The 26266-nt window shown below is 34.1% G+C and overlaps 1 long non-coding RNA gene across 2 annotated transcripts; it reads left to right on the forward strand.

Moving 5' to 3' along the window:
* The first annotated feature begins 2201 nt into the window (after positions 1 to 2201).
* Positions 2202 to 23733, forward strand: LOC143251499 (uncharacterized). Of its 2 annotated transcripts, none has more exons than XR_013028606.1 (3): positions 2202 to 2800; positions 5772 to 5879; positions 23522 to 23733. It is a non-coding gene; the product is annotated as an uncharacterized LOC143251499 (long non-coding RNA). The 2 variants fall into 2 exon arrangements; XR_013028605.1 differs by lacking the exon at positions 2202 to 2800 and adding an exon at positions 4510 to 5584.
* The last annotated feature ends 2533 nt before the right edge of the window (positions 23734 to 26266 follow it).

The raw sequence follows: 26266 nt of genomic DNA on the forward strand, positions 1-26266 counted from the left end.
GACGCCATGTTTTTTCCGGTTCCATTCTTAAAAATTAATGAGGCATCTAGTGCTAAAATTTCCAACCGACTTGAAACTTTAGTTCACATGTGCGTATCTCCAGTTTACGGATCACCTAATTAGATGTCTCAGGAGAAGTGAATCACAAAATAACAAAATGTTACAACCAGTTTTGGCACAGGAAAAACTAAACGATCTCACGGGAGAGATTTTTTTGTCATTGAGAATAAAAAATGGTTGGTGAATGTCATGCGCTGTGATCTCTACTCGAAAAAAATAGTTACGTTTAAAAAAATGTAATGAAAAGCGACAGTAAATATTTCTTATTAGATGGTGTCGAATAAAAAAAAACTACCGGTAGTAATGCAAAGTATGGAAAAAATGGTGTCAAAAGAGATTTAAAAAAGGCAGACTTGTACATATAAATGTTGTTATTTTGTTACATTATAACTTTTCCAAACTTCTAATTATTATTGGTTACATCTTTTTATCTGTGTCACTGTTCCAAATGTGCAATTTTTTCCGTCTTCATTATTATTGTGATATTTTTAATGGTTCCTCTACCTCCAGATACCTGAGAGACCTCATGCTGTGACATTGAAATATACTTTCTAGAGGGTAATGTTAAAGTTACTGATGATTGTTTGGTGTTTCAAATGTTGACTGTTAAATTTATCGATGAATTGTTTTCATAGAGTCAGACATATATCTTTAAAGTTATCTATCCCTGCTACTCTGTTTTTGTTTGGAAAGCAACACCTGTTTTCATTCACTTCACTGGGTATGTTCACTCATCCAGATATTCAATTAAAGATCAAAACCTGTCTTTCACAATTTTCTTGTAAGTTTATCTCAAATATTCTTCCAATTATTCCATTGTGTGTAATGAGTGACAGTTATGCATCACGTAGTAACGGTTATATTCCCAAATTTCCCTTGCTTGGTTTCAGTCCCAAATCTCACAGTAACTGTTGTCGTCACAAAATTCCTTTGGTTGTCATCAGTCCTGCATCGTGAGGTAATGGCACTCTTTCTAAGACTTATCATTTAGAGAAAGTCCTGTATCATGTGATAACCTATCAGTTTGTGACCTTTCACCTCATAATACACTTCCTTCCCATATTTTGTTTTCAGTGTTAGGCCTACTTTAAGGAGCTATGAACATCTAACTACGTTTTGTGTGTGTCTGTGTGTTAGAACCAATCTTGAGTAAAGTGATGTATAAGTATCCAACCAAATGACTTCTGCGTGCGGTGCTCTACTCATAATGTTGTTTTATATATTTGTCCTGTGTCATTGACCCTCCTTATTGAGGAAGAAGAATGGTTAGTTGCTGCATGAGGTAATCAAGGGTTAAGTACCATTATTTATTGTTTACTCCTGTGGTGTTATAGTGACCATTTTCTATCGAATCTGTTTCCCTAACAACTGTATACCGAGAGATGAGGTCTCTGTGTGGTGTATCACATAATGACTGTAAACCCCTCAATGGGTGCGGCCATGATGGCAATTGACAGATGTTTCACTGGCTAGGAGGAAATTCTACAAGGTAACATCGTTTCGTCTCTATACGCTAATGACAGTTGGCTTATCACTAATTGGATTTTTCTTGTAAGCGTACTTCCATTGAATATTCCACACAGTCTTCGATGTGCTCTTTTATATTTGCCTGTTGATAAACTAAGATTGATGAATGAAGACCTCTTTGAATAGAACTAAACTGAAAACTAACAGAGAAATTGTTCTTCATTCTTTATTTAACTGTCTTTTTGTTTAATAATGAAATTAACTCTAACCTCATCCTGTCACTTTTTTTATGTTATGGTAGGCAGGCATGGTCTAGTGATTTGCGTATCGAACTGAATCTAAGGATCCATGGTTTTCATCCCAGTGTTGCACAATCGAGCATCACTTTTTTGAAGAAATGGTTGCTTTATAAGAGTGGTGTTGAATTCCATCTTCTCTCTAGAGTGTCAGTAGTAAACTGAGGACAGTGAACGCTGGCAGTTCTTTTCTAGACTTTACTCAGATATTTGAAACGAACATTTTGATGTGGGTTCTGGACATTTGTTACGTATTAGAGATGTATTATAATGACTTAAGTATTATTCTACATTATCCTGTTTTGATATCCATTGTATTTGATTCTGATTTTTTTTAATTGTAATTTTTCATTCTGTTGTATTTTCTATTTCTTCCTGTTTTTTGTGTCATCACGTGGCTACGACACGGAACTAGTTATAAATATTTATTTTTATGATAATGCTGCTTAAAGTTTGCTAATAGATATTGAGTGAGAACATGGACTGCTTTGCAGAACTGCTCCCACGTGACATCCGTTGCAGCGGCTCGTGTCACGTACACAAAGAAACGAACAGTCAATGGTTGAACTTCTCGATGACTCATCTATAAACGGGAAGCGATCCTATTTTTGAGATTTCAGTGAAGCAGTTTTATGTTACAGCTGTTTTCGTAGAAAACTGTTGGTACAGGTGTTGCCGATACACACCACCTTGTGAAACTAGGTCTCACACACATCAATAAATACTCAAAGGTTTCGTATACATGTAGAAAAGTGGGTCTACGCAGGTGTTTTAAATCAACTACAAAATACGACTTGGAAGTCTTCCTGTGTCTTTGGAATACTGAACAATGGGCTATGTGTGTCATGCACACCACTGGTATGGAAACCGGGTTTCTAGCATCATAAGACCGTCAGAGGTGCCGCTGGGGGGCGCACCGAATAGAACCAGATAATTCACTGATCAAAATTATTTTAAATTATTCTCTATCGTAAAATGTGAGTTGACTGGTTAGTTTTGTTTCGATTCCAAATGATAATTTAGATCAAAGTAAAGAAATATAAGTTACCTTTTCACACCAAGCCAACTACGGTTATCACCTTCACGTATATTTGATCTTTCTTCAAAACCGTCAAATATAAATTGTTACCCAATTTTGTTATCATAGGAATAACATCATAGTTTTTTTCTTTAGGTTATTTAATATTAAAATTACTCATTAACGTCATAAACACTGTTAAATAAAAACTTCTGATTCGCCCACTAGCTGTACTATTTTTTTAACTTTATCCATGACTGTTTCGTTTCGAACCTTCCTTGTTTTTTAAAGCTAACCCCTTACAACAGCAGCTGTCAATGTCGTTGAATTACTGAGTGACTACTTACGAACACATGTATAAATAACGATTTATATATATACTTATATATAAACTGTTTTTTGTAGAAAGGAATGACACAGAAAATGTCTTTCATAATACAATATTAACTAATAAAATAAGTTGGATTCTTCGTTCAGTGTAATTTGTTTTAAATGTCACGCCCTTTTTAATCCAGTTACTGTAGGTAAGACTGACATATTAACGTTTTGTAAGTAGTTCATGCTAAAAGTATAGGAATCTGTTACTCAGACCACTTAATGTTGAACCTTAAATCTGATTTTACCTCTTTCAGTAATGTATTACTTATTTATCACCAGAGGGAGTTGGTAGTATAAATTTTGTTGCCTTAAAACCCAAAGCATTTCACGTTGAAAGACAAACTCTCTCGACAGACATTATAGACACATTTGTCGAAATAGTAAACAATGCATATTTTATGTTGTTATTGGCTCATTCAAACGCTTTAGAACATTTACACGTTAGATAATTTGTATAAAATAACTCGCCTAATTTGCTACCTGAGGTATTGATTTAAAGTTTAATTAAATATATGTATTGTATATTATAAGTTATAGCATTCTTAAACGCAACTAAAAGTATTTCGTCTGTGTTTGTTTCCTTTACATATTCATGTATAATGAATAAAGTTTGTATAATACATCAAAAACTTTCTGAGAAAGTTTACTTTCTTAGCTGATAACTGGACTGCTTTCACAAACGGCTGGTTACGTGGTTGTAAGCAAGCACAAAGCTACGCAGTGGGCTATCTGTACTCTGCCTAGCACGGGTATCGAAACACGGTTTCTAGGGTTGTATGTTCGCGGTCAAATCGCTGTGCCATTGGGGGGGGCCTCATGAACAGAAATTGTTCGAAACTTTAATTTAACAGTAATTTCATAATCAAACTGTTTTGAACTGTTATGTAGGTGTCCATCAGTAGGTTTCGTAGTGCCCGAGGATGTTAGGCTCCATCAGTAGGTTTCGTAGTGCCCGAGGATGTTAGGCTCCATCAGTAGGTTTTGTAGTGCCCGAGGATGTTAGGCTCCATCAGTAGGTTTTGTAGTGCCCGAGGATGTTAGGCTGCTAATAGAAATGCTTTACTGGTAGTAATTAAAGTGTTAAACCATTAGATTTCAAGACCTCAATTCTTGAAATTGATAAGTTTGAGGTATCACAGAAAATTTCAATATCGACTTAAAGAGTACCTTACAGCCCTGGAGAACAGCTCTGTTTATGGCAAAGAAAAGGTGTTTTTAACATGTGATATTATTAGTTAAAAGCATATTAGCAGTTAGCTTGTCGAATTACTCAACTGGTTAGAAGAGTGATACAGGGAAGCCCAATTTTTTTCCTATTTTTAAAATGTAATAATTAAATAACTAAAGAGATAAAACCAAATGGTTTTCAATATTTTGTATCCCAACTCAAACAGTTGTTATGGTTTTCATTCCAGCCTGCAGTGCTACCCCGTAAAACGGGAAACATCAAAGAAAAGGCTTAATGAATCATTTGGCTTGCAGGGTGGACCAATTCTGTCGCCTCCATGTTTGTCAGATATTTCTCCACTGGACTTTTTTTTCTTCGGAGGTATGTTAAGGACATCTTGTATTGCACATCTGTAGCAAAAATTAGGGAGGTGAAGACCAGAATAACGGATGCCATAGCCACTGTAATTATGGACGTGTTGCAGCTAACATGGACTGAAATATAGTATCAGTTAGATGTGCTGAGAGTCAGTAACGGTGCACAACTATAAGTCTACTGATAAAACTGTTTGAGTTGGGCGAGAAGATGTTGGAAACTGCACGGCTGTATTTCCTTAGTTAGTTAATAATTAAATATTAAAATGGTTATATACTTTTGGACTATTCATTAAGTTCTCGTCTCCTCATCGAACGAATTCAAGTACCAGGAGCTGCAGATGACGACATCTCCTGGAATATCACACGTAATTGGCAACTCATCTCGTGAGAGAATAAAACAGTCTTTTCCTGCCGGAAGTAGACTAAGTTGGCTGTTTCATCCTGTGGCTAAAAATTAAATTATAATTGTATTTCTGCGAGTTTAATGTGGTAAAGAAATAAAGATTCGTCTGGACATCAAGTCATAGTAATTAATTTATATTCAGTATTGTATTAATAAATATCAAATTTTAGGCTTAAAAAATGATTTAAAATGAATGTTTATAATACAATTATAGCTTTGATATTATTTCCAAGATACATAAAGTTTGTTTTACTGTTCTTAAGCACAAAGCTACACAGTGTGCTATCTTTTTCGCTTAACCCGCCACGGGCATCGAAACTCAATTTTGTAGACTTTTAAGTCCGCAGACTCATCGCTATGCTGCTGGAGGGCGATACGAAAACTACACTGTCCTCCGTCCCCTTCATTAGAAGAGAGGTAAGTTTAAAAGCCTCTAACGTTAACATTTGAGATTCGATCCATACACGAGCCATGCACAGATAGTTCAGTGTGTGACTTTCTTAACAGTAAACAAAGAAATCAAAGTATCGTGTCTAACTGAGTACCAGAGATAACTTGCATATGTTTTCATTAGCTTAAATACATCTTGTTTGTCTTCCTCTAGAGTTTCCTTCGGTAGTTCGAAGGGATCTATGGTTGAAACACTCATCTATGACCACCAGGATGACCTAATGGAATTTCCCATGTACATCGTTCCTCTAGCGGTTAACGGGTGAGTCATTTACTAAAACCAGTTAATACAGTTTTTTAAAGATACTTCTGTGTAGAAACAGTGTGGTTACAGAGCTGAAACTAAAGGATTCTCCACTCTTATCCTTTGGCTAAATAAAATGTATTGCTTGTATTATTTTTATTACGAGATCACTTAACGTAAACTATACGTGTGTATTTTTAAAACTTGTATATTAAAATAATAATGTTTCTAAAACTACCATTATAACATGTGTTTCAAGATCTTAGAGGATCATGACCAGTAAGTGAAGAGTTTTCTGCAACTGTGTCTCTTCTGAATCACTATATGAGGACTAATTTGTTGAAAAGTAGAGACGTTTTATAAAAAAAAAACGTGACCTAACAATGACAACTGTTCACAATACTGTTTTCATCTGTAAATGAACATCCTGGATGTGTCTACATACAGCTTTGGTTTGTTTTCACATTGCTACTCTCCTTCATGAATGAACATCCTGGATGTGACTACACACAGCTGTTGGTTTGTTTTCACATTGCTACTCTCCTTCATAAATGAACATCCTGGATGTGTCTACATACAGCTGTTGGTTTGTTTTCACATTGCTACTCTCCTTCATGAATGAACATCCTTGATGTGACTACATACAGCTGTTGGTTTGTTTTCACAATGCTACTCTCCTTCATGAATGAACATCCTGGATGTGTCCACATACAGCTGTTGGTTTGTTTTCACATTGCTACTCTCCTTCATAAATGAACATCCTGGATGTGATTACATACAGCTGTTGGTTTGTTTTCACAATGCCACTCTCCTTCATAAATGAACATCCTGGATGTGTCTACATACAGCTGTTGGTTTGTTTTCACAATGCTACTCTCCTTCATAAATGAACATCCTGGATGTGATTACATACATCTGTTGGTTTGTTTTCACAATGCTACTCTCCTTCATAAATGAACATCCTTGATGTGACTACATACAGCTGTTGGTTTGTTTTCACAATGCTACTCTCCTTCATGAATGAACATCCTGGATGTGTCTACATACAGCTGTTGGTTTGTTTTCACAATGCTACTCTCCTTCATAAATGAACATCCTGGATGTGATTACATACAGCTGTTGGTTTGTTTTCACAATGCCACTCTCCTTCATAAATGAACATCCTGGATGTGTCTACATACAGCTGTTGGTTTGTTTTCACAATGCCACTCTCCTTCATAAATGAACATCCTGGATGTGTCTACATACAGCTGTTGGTTTGTTTTCACAATGCTACTCTCCTTCATAAATGAACATCCTGGATGTGTCTACATACAGCTGTTGGTTTGTTTTCACAATGCTACTCTCCTTCATAAATGAACATCCTGGATGTGATTACATACAGCTGTTGGTTTGTTTTCACAATGCCACTCTCCTTCATAAATGAACATCCTGGATGTGTCTACATACAGCTGTTGGTTTGTTTTCACAATGCCACTCTCCTTCATAAATGAACATCCTGGATGTGTCTACATACAGCTGTTGGTTTGTTTTCACAATGCTACTCTCCTTCATAAATGAACATCCTGGATGTGTCTACATACAGCTGTTGGTTTGTTTTCACAATGCTACTCTCCTTCATAAATGAACATCCTGGATGTGTCTACATACAGCTGTTGGTTTGTTTTCACAATGCTACTCTCCTTCATAAATGAACATCCTGGATGTGATTACATACATCTGTTGGTTTGTTTTCACAATGCTACTCTCCTTCATGAATGAACATCCTGGATGTGTCTACATACAGCTGTTGGTTTGTTTTCACATTGCTACTCTCCTTCATGAATGAACATCCTGGATGTGACTACACACAGCTGTTGGTTTGTTTTCACAGTGCTACTCTCCTTCATAAATGAACATCCTGGATGTGATTACATACAGCTGTTGGTTTGTTTTCACAATGCCACTCTCCTTCATAAATGAACATCCTGGATGTGTCTACACACAGCTGTTGGTTTGTTTTCACAATGCTACTCTCCTTCATAAATGAACATCCTGGATGTGTCTACATACAGCTGTTGGTTTGTTTTCACAATGCTACTCTCCTTCATAAATGAACATCCTGGATGTGTCTACATACAGCTGTTGGTTTGTTTTCACAATGCTACTCTCCTTCATAAATGAACATTCTGGATGTGATTACATACAGCTGTTGGTTTGTTTTCACAATGCCACTCTCCTTCATGAATGAACATCCTGGATGTGTCTACATACAGCTGTTGGTTTGTTTTCACATTGCTACTCTCCTTCATGAATGAACATCCTGGATGTGTCTACATACAGCTGTTGGTTTGTTTTCACAATGCCACTCTCCTTCATAAATGAACATCCTGGATGTGTCTATATACAGCTGTTGGTTTGTTTTCACAATGCTACTCTCCTTCATAAATGAACATCCTGGATGTGTCTACATACAGCTGTTGGTTTGTTTTCACAATGCTACTCTCCTTCATAAATGAACATCCTGGATGTGTCTACATACAGCTGTTGGTTTGTTTTCACAATGCTACTCTCCTTCATAAATGAACATCCTGGATGTGTCTACATACAGCTGTTGGTTTGTTTTCACAATGCTACTCTCCTTCATAAATGAACATCCTGGATGTGATTACATACATCTGTTGGTTTGTTTTCACAATGCTACTCTCCTTCATGAATGAACATCCTGGATGTGACTACACACAGCTGTTGGTTTGTTTTCACAGTGCTACTCTCCTTCATAAATGAACATCCTGGATGTGATTACATACAGCTGTTGGTTTGTTTTCACAATGCCACTCTCCTTCATAAATGAACATCCTGGATGTGTCTACACACAGCTGTTGGTTTGTTTTCACAATGCTACTCTCCTTCATAAATGAACATCCTGGATGTGTCTACATACAGCTGTTGGTTTGTTTTCACAATGCTACTCTCCTTCATAAATGAACATCCTGGATGTGTCTACATACAGCTGTTGGTTTGTTTTCACAATGCTACTCTCCTTCATAAATGAACATCCTGGATGTGATTACATACAGCTGTTGGTTTGTTTTCACAATGCCACTCTCCTTCATGAATGAACATCCTGGATGTGTCTACATACAGCTGTTGGTTTGTTTTCACATTGCTACTCTCCTTCATGAATGAACATCCTGGATGTGTCTACATACAGCTGTTGGTTTGTTTTCACAATGCCACTCTCCTTCATAAATGAACATCCTGGATGTGTCTATATACAGCTGTTGGTTTGTTTTCACAATGCTACTCTCCTTCATAAATGAACATCCTGGATGTGTCTACATTCAGCTGTTGGTTTAAACATTACACGGTAATTGTGGTACATAAAAGTAATAAAAAGGTAAAATATGATCTCTAATTGGATAAATAAAAATATTTAAAGACTCAATGTTTCTATCGGGAAGAGTGAGATAGTATAACTCGTCCATAACATGCAGAAGCAGGTATGACGTCAAAGTACATGATGACGTCAGGTTCCATGAACGCAGGCTTATCTTACACCACAAAGATAAAATGATAGCTCTAGAAAGCGCATTTTGTTTGTAATATACGACACTTTAAGATCGGAAAGGAAACAGAGTATGTATCGTGCGTATCGAAATAAAACTATAGAATCAGACTGTGGCTTTCACTGAGAATACATTGTCTAACAAAGAAAATTGTAACAATATTATTAAACTACATGAAACATTGTATTTTCTAGGTGCGTGTGTGGGATATGTATATATAGTTATTACTATAAAATGTAAGTTGGGATTATTACGTTTACAATATGTATATACCAACAAAAAACACTTTGATGGTTTCGATAAAGAAAGATACGGTCGTCATGACAACGAATTGAGAGCAATCCACTAACCAGTGTTTTGTTAATGATGAGGCTGTTGTTATGAGAACCGCCGGGACTCAGGAGAGTAGCAAGGCGCACGTGAGAGATGAACGTGGGGAGGGAAACAAAGGAAGTGACAAGTAACGCTTTGAATGAGGGCCGCGTCTCACAAGGCACGCTTTTTCGTTTCACACGTATAATATATATATATTGTCCTAATAGCAAAGCGTACTCTCTCGCCAGTAACGTTTGACAACATTACTTGCACGTGCTAGTGACAAAGCACGTGCCTCACTGCAGTGCATGTCCGCCGCATCCAGATGTTCCATACATGTTGCTCGGAAACGGTTGCCGTGGTTGAAAAGGCATCCTTATAAAGACGAGTCCCTTTTCGTGGGGAATAATACTATTGCATTACGATGCGATTCGTCTTAACAATAGCTAGATCATGGTACAGTTAGGAGATTAAAAATGTCCCTGGTGGTCAGTGAAGCGCTGACCCTGTTGGCTTATACCCAACACAAAAGCAAATTCTCCTTTCCTCGCTCTCTGCGGCATGCGCCAGGGGATATTCTGTTTCAAACACGGCTAATTTGTATACGGTATTTTCCGTGAGATTTGTTCGTCATGTTTATGTGTTAATAAATTATAACCCTCGTAGTCTGTCGTATATCATACATGCAGTGTAAATATATTGCTGAGTTAACGGGCAGATAGCGAGTTCAGCAAATCCTAGTAAATCAGTTTCACGTATACATAATACATATATATCTTTGTCTTGTAAAGATCCTTATCTCAAATGTCTCTCTGACTTGAAGAAACATAAAATTAAAAACCATCAACAGGGAATAAGTTCAGGATTAGGCTTAGGTTTACGTAACAAAAAAATTCCGGTATTTGTAGGAAACAAAAAAGCTGTGAGGAGTGTTAAATTATGTTCAAAAATTCTGATTACTGACGTAAAGCCTAATTAAAAGATTACTACAGTCGGTTGTTTTTATAAGTTATTTGAGTTACACGTGTGCAAAATTATACAAAGGCACGTGTAAAAATTACTACCTAAAAATAAAAATAGCGAAGTTAATTAGATTATAGAACGATCTTATTTCTGTTTAAAGTACATTTTGAAAGGCAGGTTTAGAATGGTTAACACTTATTTGTACTTATTTCGTTGTGTAACAATAATAAAGTTTGTAGAGACTAGAACCCTGAATTAAAGACAGCTAGTTCATGTATAATGCACCAAAAGTTTGTAGATCAGGCATGGCCAGGTGGTTAGGGTGCTCGACACGTGATCTGAAGGTCGTGGGTTTGAATCCCCGTCATGCCAAACATGCTTTCCCTTTGAGCCGTGGGGACGATATAAATCTACGGTCAATCCCACTATTCGTTGGTAAAAGAGTAGCCCAAGAATTGGCGGTGGGAGGTGATGACTAGCTACCTTTCCTTCAGTTTTACACTGGTAAATTAGGGACGGCTAGCGCAGATAGCTCTCATGTAAACATACACAAACACGATCTATTTAGGCCAAGTGTTATTCAAATTAACGCTGGACTTAAACATTTGTGTAGTGATAATGTTGTACGATTGGTTAACTGGATCTTTATTACGTGACGTATCTATATTGTATTGTATGTTAAGTTGATACGAGTCTTTTAAAATAAGATTTAATATAAGATATCTATATTGTATTGTATGTTAAGTTGATACGAGTCTTTTAAAATAAGATTTAATATAAGATATCTATATTGTATTGTATGTTAAGTTGATACGAGTCTTTTAAAATAAGATTTAATATAAGATATCTATATTGTATTGTATGTTAAGTTGATACGAGTCTTTTAAAATAAGATTTAATATAAGATATCTATATTGTATTGTATGTTAAGTTGATACGAGTCTTTTAAAATAAGATTTAATATAAGATATCTATATTGTATGTTAAGTTGATACGAGTCTTTTAAAATAAGATTTAATATAAGATATCTATATTGTATTGTATTGTAAGTTGATACGAGTCTTTTAAAATAAGATTTAATATAAGATATCTATATTGTATTGTATTGTAAGTTGATACGAGTCTTTTAAAATAAGATTTAATATAAGATATCTATATTGTATTGTATTGTAAGTTGATACGAGTCTTTTAAAATAAGATTTAATATAAGATATCTATATTGTATTGTATGTTAAGTTGATACGAGTCTTTTAAAATAAGATTTAATATAAGATATCTATATTGTATTGTATGTTAAGTTGATACGATTCTTTTAAAATAAGATTTAATATAAGATATCTATATTGTATTGTATGTTAAGTTGATACGATTCTTTTAAAATAAGATTTAATATAAGATATCTATATTGTATTGTATGTTAAGTTGATACGAGTCTTTTAAAATAAGATTTAATATAAGATATCTATATTGTATTGTATGTTAAGTTGATACGAGTCTTTTAAAATAAGATTTAATATAAGATATCTATATTGTATTGTATGTTAAGTTGATACGAGTCTTTTAAAATAAGATTTAATATAAGATATCTATATTGTATTGTATTGTATGTCTTTTAAAATAAGTTTAATATAAGATATCGAGTCTTGATACGAGTCTTTTAAAATAAGATTTAATATAAGATATCTATATTGTATTGTATGTTAAGTTGATACGAGTCTTTTAAAATAAGATTTAATATAAGATATCTATATTGTATTGTATGTTAAGTTGATACGAGTCTTTTAAAATAAGATTTAATATAAGATATCTATATTGTATTGTATGTTAAGTTGATACGAGTCTTTTAAAATAAGATTTAATATAAGATATCTATATTGTATTGTATGTTAAGTTGATACGAGTCTTTTAAAATAAGATTTAATATAAGATATCTATATTGTATTGTATGTTAAGTTGATACGAGTCTTTTAAAATAAGATTTAATATAAGATATCTATATTGTATTGTATGTTAAGTTGATACGAGTCTTTTAAAATAAGATTTAATATAAGATATCTATATTGTATTGTATGTTAAGTTGATACGAGTCTTTTAAAATAAGATTTAATATAAGATATCTATATTGTATTGTATGTTAAGTTGATACGAGTCTTTTAAAATAAGATTTAATATAAGATATCTATATTGTATTGTATGTTAAGTTGATACGAGTCTTTTAAAATAAGATTTAATATAAGATATCTATATTGTATTGTATGTTAAGTTGATACGAGTCTTTTAAAATAAGATTTAATATAAGATATCTATATTGTATTGTATGTTAAGTTGATACGAGTCTTTTAAAATAAGATTTAATATAAGATATCTATATTGTATTGTATGTTAAGTTGATACGAGTCTTTTAAAATAAGATTTAATATAAGATATCTATATTGTATTGTATGTTAAGTTGATACGAGTCTTTTTAAAATAAGATTTAATATAAGATATCTATATTGTATTGTATGTTAAGTTGATACGAGTCTTTTAAAATAAGATTTAATATAAGATATCTGTATTGTATTGTATGTTAAGTTGATACGAGTCTTTTAAAATAAGATTTAATATAAGATATCTGTATTGTATTGTATGTTAAGTTGATACGAGTCTTTTAAAATAAGATTTAATATAAGATATCTATATTGTATTGTATGTTAAGTTGATACGAGTCTTTTAAAATAAGATTTAATATAAGATATCTATATTGTATTGTATGTTAAGTTGATACGAGTCTTTTAAAATAAGATTTAATATAAGATATCTATATTGTATTGTATGTTAAGTTGATACGAGTCTTTTAAAATAAGATTTAATATAAGATATCTGTATTGTATTGTATGTTAAGTTGATACGAGTCTTTTAAAATAAGATTTAATATAAGATATCTGTATTGTATTGTATGTTAAGTTGATACGAGTCTTTTAAAATAAGATTTAATATAAGATATCTGTATTGTATTGTATGTTAAGTTGATACGAGTCTTTTAAAATAAGATTTAATATAAGATATCTGTATTGTATTGTATGTTAAGTTGATACGAGTCTTTTAAAATAAGATTTAATATAAGATATCTGTATTGTATTGTATGTTAAGTTGATACGAGTCTTTTAAAATAAGATTTAATATAAGATATCTATATTGTATTGTATGTTGTTGATACGAGTCTTTTAAAATAAGATTTAATATAAGATATCTGTATTTTATTGTATGTTAAGTTGATACGAGTCTTTTAAAATAAGATTTAATATAAGATATCTATATTGTATTGTAAGTTGATACGAGTCTTTTAAAATAAGATTTAATATAAGATATCTATATTGTATTGTATGTTAAGTTGATACGAGTCTTTTAAAATAAGATTTAATATAAGATATCTATATTGTATTGTATGTTAAGTTGATACGAGTCTTTTAAAATAAGATTTAATATAAGATATCTATATTGTATTGTATGTTAAGTTGATACGAGTCTTTTAAAATAAGATTTAATATAAGATATCTATATTGTATTGTATGTTAAGTTGATACGAGTCTTTTAAAATAAGATTTAATATAAGATATCTATATTGTATTGTATGTTAAGTTGATACGAGTCTTTTAAAATAAGATTTAATATAAGATATCTATATTGTATTGTATGTTAAGTTGATACGAGTCTTTTAAAATAAGATTTAATATAAGATATCTATATTGTATTGTATGTTAAGTTGATACGAGTCTTTTAAAATAAGATTTAATATAAGATATCTATATTGTATTGTATGTTAAGTTGATACGAGTCTTTTAAAATAAGATTTAATATAAGATATCTATATTGTATTGTATGTTAAGTTGATACGAGTCTTTTAAAATAAGATTTAATATAAGATATCTATATTGTATTGTATGTTAAGTTGATACGAGTCTTTTAAAATAAGATTTAATATAAGATATCTATATTGTATTGTATGTTAAGTTGATACGAGTCTTTTAAAATAAGATTTAATATAAGATATCTATATTGTATTGTATGTTAAGTTGATACGAGTCTTTTAAAATAAGATTTAATATAAGATATCTATATTGTATTGTAGGTTAAGTTGATACGAGTCTTTTAAAATAAGATTTAATATAAGATATCTATATTGTATTGTAGGTTAAGTTGATACGAGTCTTTTAAAATAAGATTTAATATAAGATATCTATATTGTATTGTAGGTTAAGTTGATACGAGTCTTTTAAAATAAGATTTAATATAAGATATCTATATTGTATTGTAGGTTAAGTTGATACGAGTCTTTTAAAATAAGATTTAATATAAGATATCTATATTGTATTGTAGGTTAAGTTGATACGAGTCTTTTTTAAAATAAGATTTAATATAAGATATCTATATTGTATTGTATGTTAAGTTGATACGAGTCTTTTAAAATAAGATTTAATATAAGATATCTATATTGTATTGTATGTTAAGTTGATACGAGTCTTTTTAAAATAAGATTTAATATAAGATATCTATATTGTATTGTATGTTAAGTTGATACGAGTCTTTTAAAATAAGATTTAATATAAGATATCTATATTGTATTGTATGTTAAGTTGATACGAGTCTTTTAAAATAAGATTTAATATAAGATATCTATATTGTATTGTATGTTAAGTTGATACGAGTCTTTTAAAATAAGATTTAATATAAGATATCTATATTGTATTGTATGTTAAGTTGATACGAGTCTTTTAAAATAAGATTTAATATAAGATATCTATATTGTATTGTATTTATGTTAAGTTGATACGAGTCTTTTAAAATAAGATTTAATATAAGATATCTATATTGTATTGTATGTTAAGTTGATACGAGTCTTTTAAAATAAGATTTAATATAAGATATCTATATTGTATTGTATGTTAAGTTGATACGAGTCTTTTAAAATAAGATTTAATATAAGATATCTATATTGTATTGTATGTTAAGTTGATACGAGTCTTTTAAAATAAGATTTAATATAAGATATCTATATTGTATTGTATGTTAAGTTGATACGAGTCTTTTAAAATAAGATTTAATATAAGATATCTATATTGTATTGTATGTTAAGTTGATACGAGTCTTTTAAAATAAGATTTAATATAAGATATCTATATTGTATTGTATGTTAAGTTGATACGAGTCTTTTAAAATAAGATTTAATATAAGATATCTATATTGTATTGTATGTTAAGTTGATACGAGTCTTTTAAAATAAGATTTAATATAAGATATCTATATTGTATTGTATGTTAAGTTGATACGAGTCTTTTAAAATAAGATTTAATATAAGATATCTATATTGTATTGTATGTTAAGTTGATACGAGTCTTTTAAAATAAGATTTAATATAAGATATCTATATTGTATTGTATGTTAAGTTGATACGAGTCTTTTAAAATAAGATTTAATATAAGATATCTATATTGTATTGTATGTTAAGTTGATACGAGTCTTTTAAAATAAGATTTAATATAAGATATCTATATTGTATTGTATGTTAAGTTGATACGAGTCTTTTAAAATAAGATTTAATATAAGATATCTATATTGTATTGTATGTTAAGTTGATACGAGTCTTTTAAAATAAGATTTAATATAAGATATCTATATTGTATTGTATGTTAAGTTGATACGAGTCTTTTAAAATAAGATTTCAATTCGAATGTGTTTGTGTACGTAATAATCGTAATGTCAAACTTTCGATTTTATTTAAATACCCGTATACGTCACACAATGGCAAGATGCAGGTCTCTTATACAACAGTATGTCTGCGGACGACTTACGACGCTGTAATCCGGGTATCGATACCTATGGTGAGCAGAGTACAGAATATAGCTCCAGTAAAAACTGGATCCGCAATGTCTGATTGGAATAACTTTATTCTTTGTTTTTAGTTGAATTTCGTATAAATCTGCTCGAGGGCTATCTGCGTTAGCCGTCTCAAATTTTGAAGTAATTGATTAGAGGGAAAGAAAGAATTCAACATTATCCCTCATCATCTCTTGGGCTACTCTTTAACAACGAATAGTGGGATTGATCGTACATTGTAGCATCGCTGTGATGAATTGGAGTCGCAGATTCCAAGTCATGTGTCCTAACACTGGTCCTTTTATTAAAGTATTTTCTGAGTTTGATTGTGTATATATAATTATGACTATTAAACGTCTTTCACTACAAGAGGATAGCTTGTCTTCCAGAATTTACAGTATAATTCCACATGAAAGTTAAAGAAAACCAATATCTTATGGACAATATTTAACAAACAGGATGACGTAGCTACACGGATTGTTATCATTATTTTGAGAGAAAAACGATAGAGCTCTCTTACCTGCATTACATTCTAGTGTATTAGAGAAAACAATTTCACAGGGGCTGATATTTGCAGTATTCACCGAACACTTTATAACAATTTTCAACGCTCAAGTCAGGGGTTCGATTCCCCTTGGTAGACACAGCAGATAGCACGATGTGGCTTTGCTAAAAGAAAACTCGCACACATACAGCGAATTAACAACAACGTCACACAATTATACTCTCCTGTAAAGTGTTTCCTTCTGTACCGAGTGTCACGGGTGAAGATAGCTAACCAATTTATAATAACTAATTCGACATTCACTTGAAGCTCATGGACGTAGTTAATTTACTTGTAACGAGAAAATTCCTGGAGAGTTTATTCGATCATTTCGTTTCCACATGATATAATAATATAACTTAATAAAGTGTTTGTGTGGCGAAGTTAACGGAGATGTTGATTTCATGGTGTATTTGACATTTATAACGAGTAGATTTCTTGTACTTTGATGTTTTACTTCATGACTGGCTTGTAATTAGCTCTCAACTGTCACGTGGAGATAAGTCACAGCTGTTATAGCTTCGTAAAGTCTTACAGAATGAATTTCGTTCATATTTTGTAGCCTGAAGGTCGTCGGTCTATGAAGGTATTAATTACTCGCTGTAGACGAAGGCAAAATTTAGTAACGACGTGTTATTAGTATGAAAATAACACAGCAATGGCCTCTCCAATCATGTACATTTGTGTTAATAACACAGGATTGTGCTCGCCAACTGTGTACATTCGTGTTAATAACATAGGACTGTGCTCGCCAACTGTGTACATTTGTGTTAATAACACAGGACTGTGCTCGCCAACTGTGTACATTTGTGTTAATAACACAGGACTGTGCTCGCCAACTGTGTACATTTGTGTTAATAACACAGGACTGTGCTCGCCAACTGTGTACATTTGTGTTAATAACACAGGACTGTGCTCGCCAACTGTGTACATTTGTGTTAATAACACAGGACTGTGCTCGACAACTGTGTACATTTGTGTTAATAACACAGGACTGTGCTCGACAACTGTGTACATTTGTGTTAATAACACAGGACTGTGCTCGACAACTGTGTACATTTGTGTTAATAACACAGGACTGTGCTCGCCAACTGTGTACATTTGTGTTAATAACACAGGACTGTGCTCGACAACTGTGTACATTTGTGTTAATAACACAGGACTGTGCTCGACAACTGTGTACATTTGTGTTAATAACACAGGACTGTGCTCGACAACTGTGTACATTTGTGTTAATAACACAGGACTGTGCTCGACAACTGTGTACATTTGTGTTAATAACACAGGACTGTGCTCGACAACTGTGTACATTTGTGTTAATAACACAGGACTGTGCTCGCCAACTGTGTACATTTGTGTTAATAACACAGGACTGTGCTCGCCAACTGTGTACATTTGTGTTAATAACACAGGACTGTGCTCGGCAACTGTGTACATTTGTGTTAATAACACAGGACTGTGCTCGGCAACTGTGTACATTTGTGTTAATAACACAGGACTGTGCTCGGCAACTGTGTACATTTGTGTTAATAACACAGGACTGTGCTCGGCAACTGTGTACATTTGTGTTAATAACACAGGACTGTGCTCGACAACTGTGTACATTTGTGTTAATAACACAGGACTGTGCTCGACAACTGTGTACATTTGTGTTAATAACACAGGACTGTGCTCGCCAACTGTGTACATTTGTGTTAATAACACAGGACTGTGCTCGCCAACTGTGTACATTTGTGTTAATAACACAGGACTGTGCTCGCCAACTGTGTACATTTGTGTTAATAACACAGGACTGTGCTCGCAACTGTGTACATTTGTGTTAATAACACAGGACTGTGCTCGCCAACTGTGTACATTTGTGTTAATAACACAGGACTGTGCTCGCCAACTGTGTACATTTGTGTTAATAACACAGGACTGTGCTCGACAACTGTGTACATTTGTGTTAATAACACAGGACTGTGCTCGACAACTGTGTACATTTGTGTTAATAACACAGGACTGTGCTCACCAACTGTGTACATTTGTGTTAATAACACAGGACTGTGCTCGACAACTGTGTACATTTGTGTTAATAACACAGGACTGTGCTCGACAACTGTGTACATTTGTGTTAATAACACAGGACTGTGCTCGACAACTGTGTACATTTGTGTTAATAACACAGGACTGTGCTCGACAACTGTGTACATTTGTGTTAATAACACAGGACTGTGCTCGACAACTGTGTACATTTGTGTTAATAACACAGGACTGTGCTCGACAACTGTGTACATTTGTGTTAATAACACAGGACTGTGCTCGACAACTGTGTACATTTGTGTTAATAACACAGGACTGTGCTCGACAACTGTGTACATTTGTGTTAATAACACAGGACTGTGCTCGACAACTGTGTACATTTGTGTTAATAACAAAGGACTGTGCTCGACAACTGTGTACATTTGTGTCAATAACACAGGACTGTGCTCGACAACTGTGTACATGTGTTAATAACATAGGACTGTGCTCGCCAACTGTGTACATTTGTGTTAATAACATAGGACTGTGCTCGACAACTGTGTACATTTGTGTTAATAACACAGGACTGTGCTCGCCAACTGTGTGCATTTGTGTTAATAACACAGGACTGTGCTCGACAACTGTGTACATTTGTGTTAATAACAGAGGACTGTGCTCGACAACTGTGTATATTCGTGTTAATAACAAGGACTGTGCACGCCAACTGTGTATATTCGTGTCAATAACATAGGACTGTGCACGCCAACTGTGTATATTCGTGTCAATAACATAGGACTGTGCTCGCCAACTGTGTACATTTGTGTTAATAACACAGGACTGTGCACGCCAACTGTGTATATTCGTGTCAATAACATAGGACTGTGCTCGCCAACTGTGTACATTTGTGTTAATAACACAGGACTGTGCTCGCCAACTGTGTACATTTGTGTTAATAACACAGGACTGTGCTCGCCAACTGTGTATATTCGTGTTAATAACATAGGACTGTGCTCGCCAACTGTGTATATTCGTGTTAATAACAAGAACTGTGCACGCCAACTGTGTATTTTCGTGTTACTAACAAGGACTGTGCACGCCAACTGTGTTAATAACAAGGACTGTGCTCGCCAACTGTGTATATTCGTGTTAATAACACAGGGCTGTGCTCACCAGCTGTGTACATTTGTGTTGATAACACGAGATTGTGTTTACCAGCTGTGGATACTTGTGTTGATAACACGAGATTGTGTTTACCAGCTGTGGATACTTGTGTTGATAACACGAGATTGTGTTTACCAGCTGTGGATACTTGTGTTGATAACACGAGATTGTGTTTACCAGCTGTGGATACTTGTGTTGATAACACGAGATTGTGTTTACCAGCTGTGGATACTTGTGTTGATAACACGAGATTGTGTTTACCAGCTGTGGATACTTGTGTTGATAACACGAGATTGTGTTTACCAGCTGTGGATACTTGTGTTGATAACACGAGATTGTGTTTACCAGCTGTGGATACTTGTGTTGATAACACGAGATTGTGTTTACCAGCTGTGGATACTTGTGTTGATAACACGAGATTGTGTTTACCAGCTGTGGATACTTGTGTTGATAACACGAGATTGTGTTTACCAGCTGTGGATACTTGTGTTGATAACACGAGATTGTGTTTACCAGCTGTGGATACTTGTGTTGATAACACGAGATTGTGTTTACCAGCTGTGGATACTTGTGTTGATAACACGAGATTGTGTTTACCAGCTGTGGATACTTGTGTTGATAACACGAGATTGTGTTTACCAGCTGTGGATACTTGTGTTGATAACACGAGATTGTGTTTTGTGTTGACCAGCTGTGGATACTTGTGTTGATAACACGAGATTGTGTTTACCAGCTGTGGATACTTGTGTTGATAACACGAGATTGTGTTTACCAGCTGTGGATACTTGTGTTGATAACACGAGATTGTGTTTACCAGCTGTGGATACTTGTGTTGATAACACGAGATTGTGTTTACCAGCTGTGGATACTTGTGTTGATAACACGAGATTGTGTTTACCAGCTGTGGATACTTGTTTTAATAACACGAGATTGTGTTTACCAGCTGTGGATACTTGTGTTAATAACACGAGATTGTGTTTACCAGCTGTGGATACTTGTGTTAATAATATGAAACTCTGTTTTGGAAGTTTTCAGGAAATTAAGGTGAAACAGGTGAAAGCAGTTAGTAAAACAATCATGTATTAAATATACAGTCTTGAACAATGATGTGTTAGAAGTATAGTGTGAGCTAAATATTTGGTTAGAGGGTTTCAACCACAAACATGTCATAGTTATTAACTTCTGAACTTATCAAGAATTACATAATTTTTATGAGGGTTATGTCTTCAGTCATGCTTGATGCTGTTTCTGTCTGTTATATATACAGATGCTACCATAGCTACTTAAATTAAATTTCATTGACTTACAAAGTAACTTAAAAGAATGTTTCTAATATAATTTGATTTAATAATTAAGGATATTATTGCGGCTTCTTGCTTATTTCATCAATTCTAACAAGTGACATTTATCGAGAATATATCATCAAAGCTAAGTCACAACAATTGTCGCGAGTACTTAATCTAAACGGACCAATCACATTTGTCAGATGTATATCTGAATTAAGTAACATCTGTCTTGAATACGTTATAAAAACTACTCAACGTCATCTATGAAGAATGTATCATCGAAACTAAACCAGATGCATCTACCGATAGTATATCATCAAAAATTAGCGACAGCTGGTGAGAACATGAAAACTAATTAGTGGTAGTTTTTCAGAATGCGTCATCAATTAATCTAATTAATTTTTTCCGGGGGCGGATATGTCATCAAAACCAACATGTTTTGTCCATGGTGCCCCCAGGTGGTCCGAGGGATTATAACGCTAAAATTTGGGTTTCAATACCCGTAATTGACAAAGCATCTGTTGAAAATATACCAAGTAGTGACTGCTGTCGAGGATACAAAAAGCCAGGTATTGACATGCGCATTTAATTACTGTGGTATTAGTTAATGTGCACTGTTTTCTGTTGTTACGGATGCATTTACAGGTTTTAGTACAGATCTCACAAGCATCTTTTTCGCGCGGGCCCTGTTACATAACGCAACTGACGTCACGATTCTGTTTGTGACGTCACCACAGTTTATATGAAGGGAACAGCTGTGCTCAACGAGAAAAGCAGATTTAACTTAAACCAAAAGCTTGGTATAATATTTTATTTTACTTAATCTTAAACCAAAACTGTGACACACAATGTGTTATAAGACTTCACTTAGCCCTAAACCAAAACTGTGAGACAAAATGTGTTATGATATTCCACTTCACTTAGCCCTAAACCAAAACTGTGAGACAAAATGTGTTATGATATTCCACTTCACTTAGCCCTAAACCAAAACTGTGAGACAAAATGTGTTATGATATTCCACTTCACTTAGCCCTAAACCAAAACTGTGAGACAAAATGTGTTATGATATTCCACTTCACTTAGCCCTAAACCAAAACTGTGAGACAAAATGTGTTATGATATTCCACTTCACTTAGCCCTAAACCAAAACTGTGAGACAAAATGTGTTATGATATTTTACTTCACTTAGCCCTAAACCAAAACTGTGAGACAAAATGTGTTATAATATTTCACTTTAGTTAGCCCTAAACGAAAACTGTGAGACAAAATGTGTTATGATATTCCACTTCACTTAGCCTTAAACCAAAACTGTGAGACAAAATGTGTTATGATATTTTACTTCACTTAGCCCTAAACCAAAACTGTGAGACAAAATGTGTTATAATATTTCACTTTAGTTAGCCCTAAACGAAAACTGTGAGACAAAATGTGTTATAATATTTCACTTTAGTTAGCCCTAAACGAAAACTGTGAGACAAAATGTGTTATGATATTCCACTTCACTTAGCCCTAAACCAAAACTGTGAGACAAAATGTGTTATGATATTTTACTTCACTTAGCCCTAAACCAAAACTGTGAGACAAAATGTGTTATAATATTTCACTTTAGTTAGCCCTAAACGAAAACTGTGAGACAAAATGTGTTATAATATTTCACTTTAGTTAGCCCTAAACGAAAACTGTGAGACAAAATGTGTTATAATATTTCACTTTAGTTAGCCCTAAACGAAAACTGTGAGACAAGAGTTTGGTATAACATTTTACTTCCTACCTGCATTTATTTAACTGAGGAAACTGTGTAAATATAATATTAAACAATTGGAATGGCTAAGCCTTCAAAACAAATAGATCTTTATTTATTACGTTTCAAATTTAGTTAAAAACACAAAATAATTCTAGCTTCTTTTCTCTTACTTCTTAGTTGTCAGTTTTATCATAACTGGACAGAACCCATGCTGTCTGTAAAGTGATTTATCTATGTTTTAGGATGTCCATCTTATTCATGGAGCAAACCTTCCGAAACTATGAATATCTAAAGACCGTTATGAAATACTCATATAACTATCTTGGTTAGTTGTGTTTTAAATATAATAAGTAGCCACATCTGAATGTTTATAATATACCCTCTGTGATACCCCTTGTAATATTGCAATGGGAGAGAGGTGTGATTATTGTAATAAAGTTATAAAAGCATTACAAATAAGCAGTTTCCTAATTATACGTTGTACCACTGTTTTTTTCTTTCAGCTGTAACGCGTGTGGGTTAGTCATAAGATCTAACACTAAAGTTGTAGTATATTAAAGGTTATTTAGGTATTAATTTTGCTACAAAAAAATCAAAACAAACTCATTAGAATAATTGAGCGTTTTTCTTTTAAATAAGAACAATTATTAGCAAATCCTGACATTATTTGTTGAGCTCACCTAGCGAGCAGCTGCTTGAGTCTCCAAGGTTACGAACAATGTCAACATAGTCACGTGTCTGTTGCACGTCATGTATGTGATTCCAAGAGTTCCTGACGGTTTCACAATAGCAGACATCTTGAAAACGATTTGATCACCCACTAGGAGTGTGTTTCCTCTCTTACTTAAGCGTTACGCAAAAAAAAAAAAAAAAAACTACTGATAAAAGCTTGAAAATATTGAAGGTTGTATGTTTGGTATAGCTTTATTCAAATATCATCCGTCTGTAAATAAATCTGTGTTTGAAAGGTCGTTCTGTTTTATCTAACATGTCAATTATTGATTGATAAGGTGCAGTTTCTAGGCTGTGTTTCACCACAGCATAATGACAAGAGAAGGTTTTAATTTTCCGAACACAAGACGTCACTTGCTGCTCGTAACCGTGAAAACTAAACGGATTGGTTGAAGTGCACATTACTATAGCAGAGATAAATAAATTCACAACTACTACCTCAGTGTACACTAGATCAAAAGTTTATTACATGTTCAGACACTTTTATTAGCTATTGATTATTTTAGTTGGCACTTTATTTAATAATCTATCAAATATTGGTTCACACGTTACCAGCCCATCAGAACAGGATGTACCCAGAAAACAAACCTAAAACTGGTACTTATAATTAACAGTTTTGAATGTTGTGAACTATAAGTTTGGTTTGGTTTGAAATTCGCGCAAAGCTACTTGAGGGCTATCTGCGCTAGCCATCCCTAATTTATCAATTTAAGACCAGAGGGAAGGCAGCTAGTCATCACCAGCCACCACCAACTCTTAGGCTACTCTTTTACCAACGAATAGTGGGATTGACCGTAACATATAACGCCCCGACGGCTGAAAGGGCGAGCATGTTTGGTGTGATGGGGATTCGAACTCGCGATCCTTAGATTACGAGTCGAGTGCCTTAACCACCTGGCCATTCCGGACCAAAATATAAGTAAAACTGATACTTATAATGAATAGTGTTGAATGTTATGAATGGTGAGGGGACCTCCCAATGAAGGTTCTGTTCTTTCAGTTTACCTCCTCTGGGATCTAAAAATCCACCCACGTGTTTGCCGAGCGTGGCGACCCGTGAAGGGGGGGAAGAGGATCCTGGTGGTTGAGGGGTCCAACCCTAACACATCACTTTAGCCTTGAATTCCTGTAGACGGGCGTCTTGGGATGGCTCCCTAGGATCAATCGGCTGGTCCACTTGGGCTAGGGTCAACCACGCACCAGTGTTGGATGTTCTCAACAGTTTTTGTGGACATTGTATTCTATGCTGGTGTTTAGGTGTAGTGCTTACGAAACTTTCACGTTGCTGGCACTGTAGAGCGTCATCTCTGGTGGGTGGAGTCAGTGGGCACCGAAACATTTTTTTTTATTATGATCCTCCAAATAAAAACTTAAATAAAATAGTGAAAAAACAGTCCATATTAAACGACCACGTCTTGAAGATTTTGAGCAGCAATCTTCAACATCTGTAACACCTGTTGTACCTCATTTTCTCTTTCAGACAAACCTTTGGGGCAAATGTCTCCATTTTTTATTCAGAAGGGACTAGAGGGACGTGCTCGATCTGGTGACATATTGGTGGAAACATCCACATCTAAACACAGTGAACTCCTCTTACATTCAAAGGGGATTGGAGATATACCTATTGAAGTTACACTTCATGCTACTTTGAACTCATCACGAGGAGTTATTGTTGAGAAGGATTTGAAGAATATCCCAGAGTCGAAAATTCTCGCTGGTTTCTCCACTCAAGGAGTTTCTGCAGTGAGGCGTATCTCCACTCGCAAAGATGGATTTATGATGCTGACCAATGTCCTCATTACCATATTTACATCACCACGTCCATCTGCCACCATCAAGGCAGGTTACCTTAATTGTAAAGTGCGGCCATAGATTTCAAACCCTCTCAGATGTTCCCAGTGTCAACGATTCGTTCACTCGAAGACATCGTGTCGTGGTTCCTTGACGTGTGCTCGTTGCGGTGGCAAGGACCACGATGCCTGTGAGTGTGAAACGGACCATCATTGCGTTGCAATGCCTCTCGCCCGTCCTTCTTTCGTTCTTGCCCATATGGTTGAAAAAAAAAAGAGGTGCAGCGTTTGAGCACCATTCAAAACATTACTTTCTCTGAGACTCGAAAGTTGCTGTACACCACTTCATCTCGGCCGTATGCTGCTGCACTTCATTCCACTACTACAGTGGGAGTGCAGACAGATTTTTCTATGCCTCCAAAAGAATTATTCTCAAACCATATGAAAGAAGTCTTTTGACCTCCA

Source organism: Tachypleus tridentatus, chromosome 6 (assembly GCF_004210375.1).
Source record: "Tachypleus tridentatus isolate NWPU-2018 chromosome 6, ASM421037v1, whole genome shotgun sequence".
Lineage (NCBI taxonomy): Eukaryota > Metazoa > Arthropoda > Merostomata > Xiphosura > Limulidae > Tachypleus > Tachypleus tridentatus.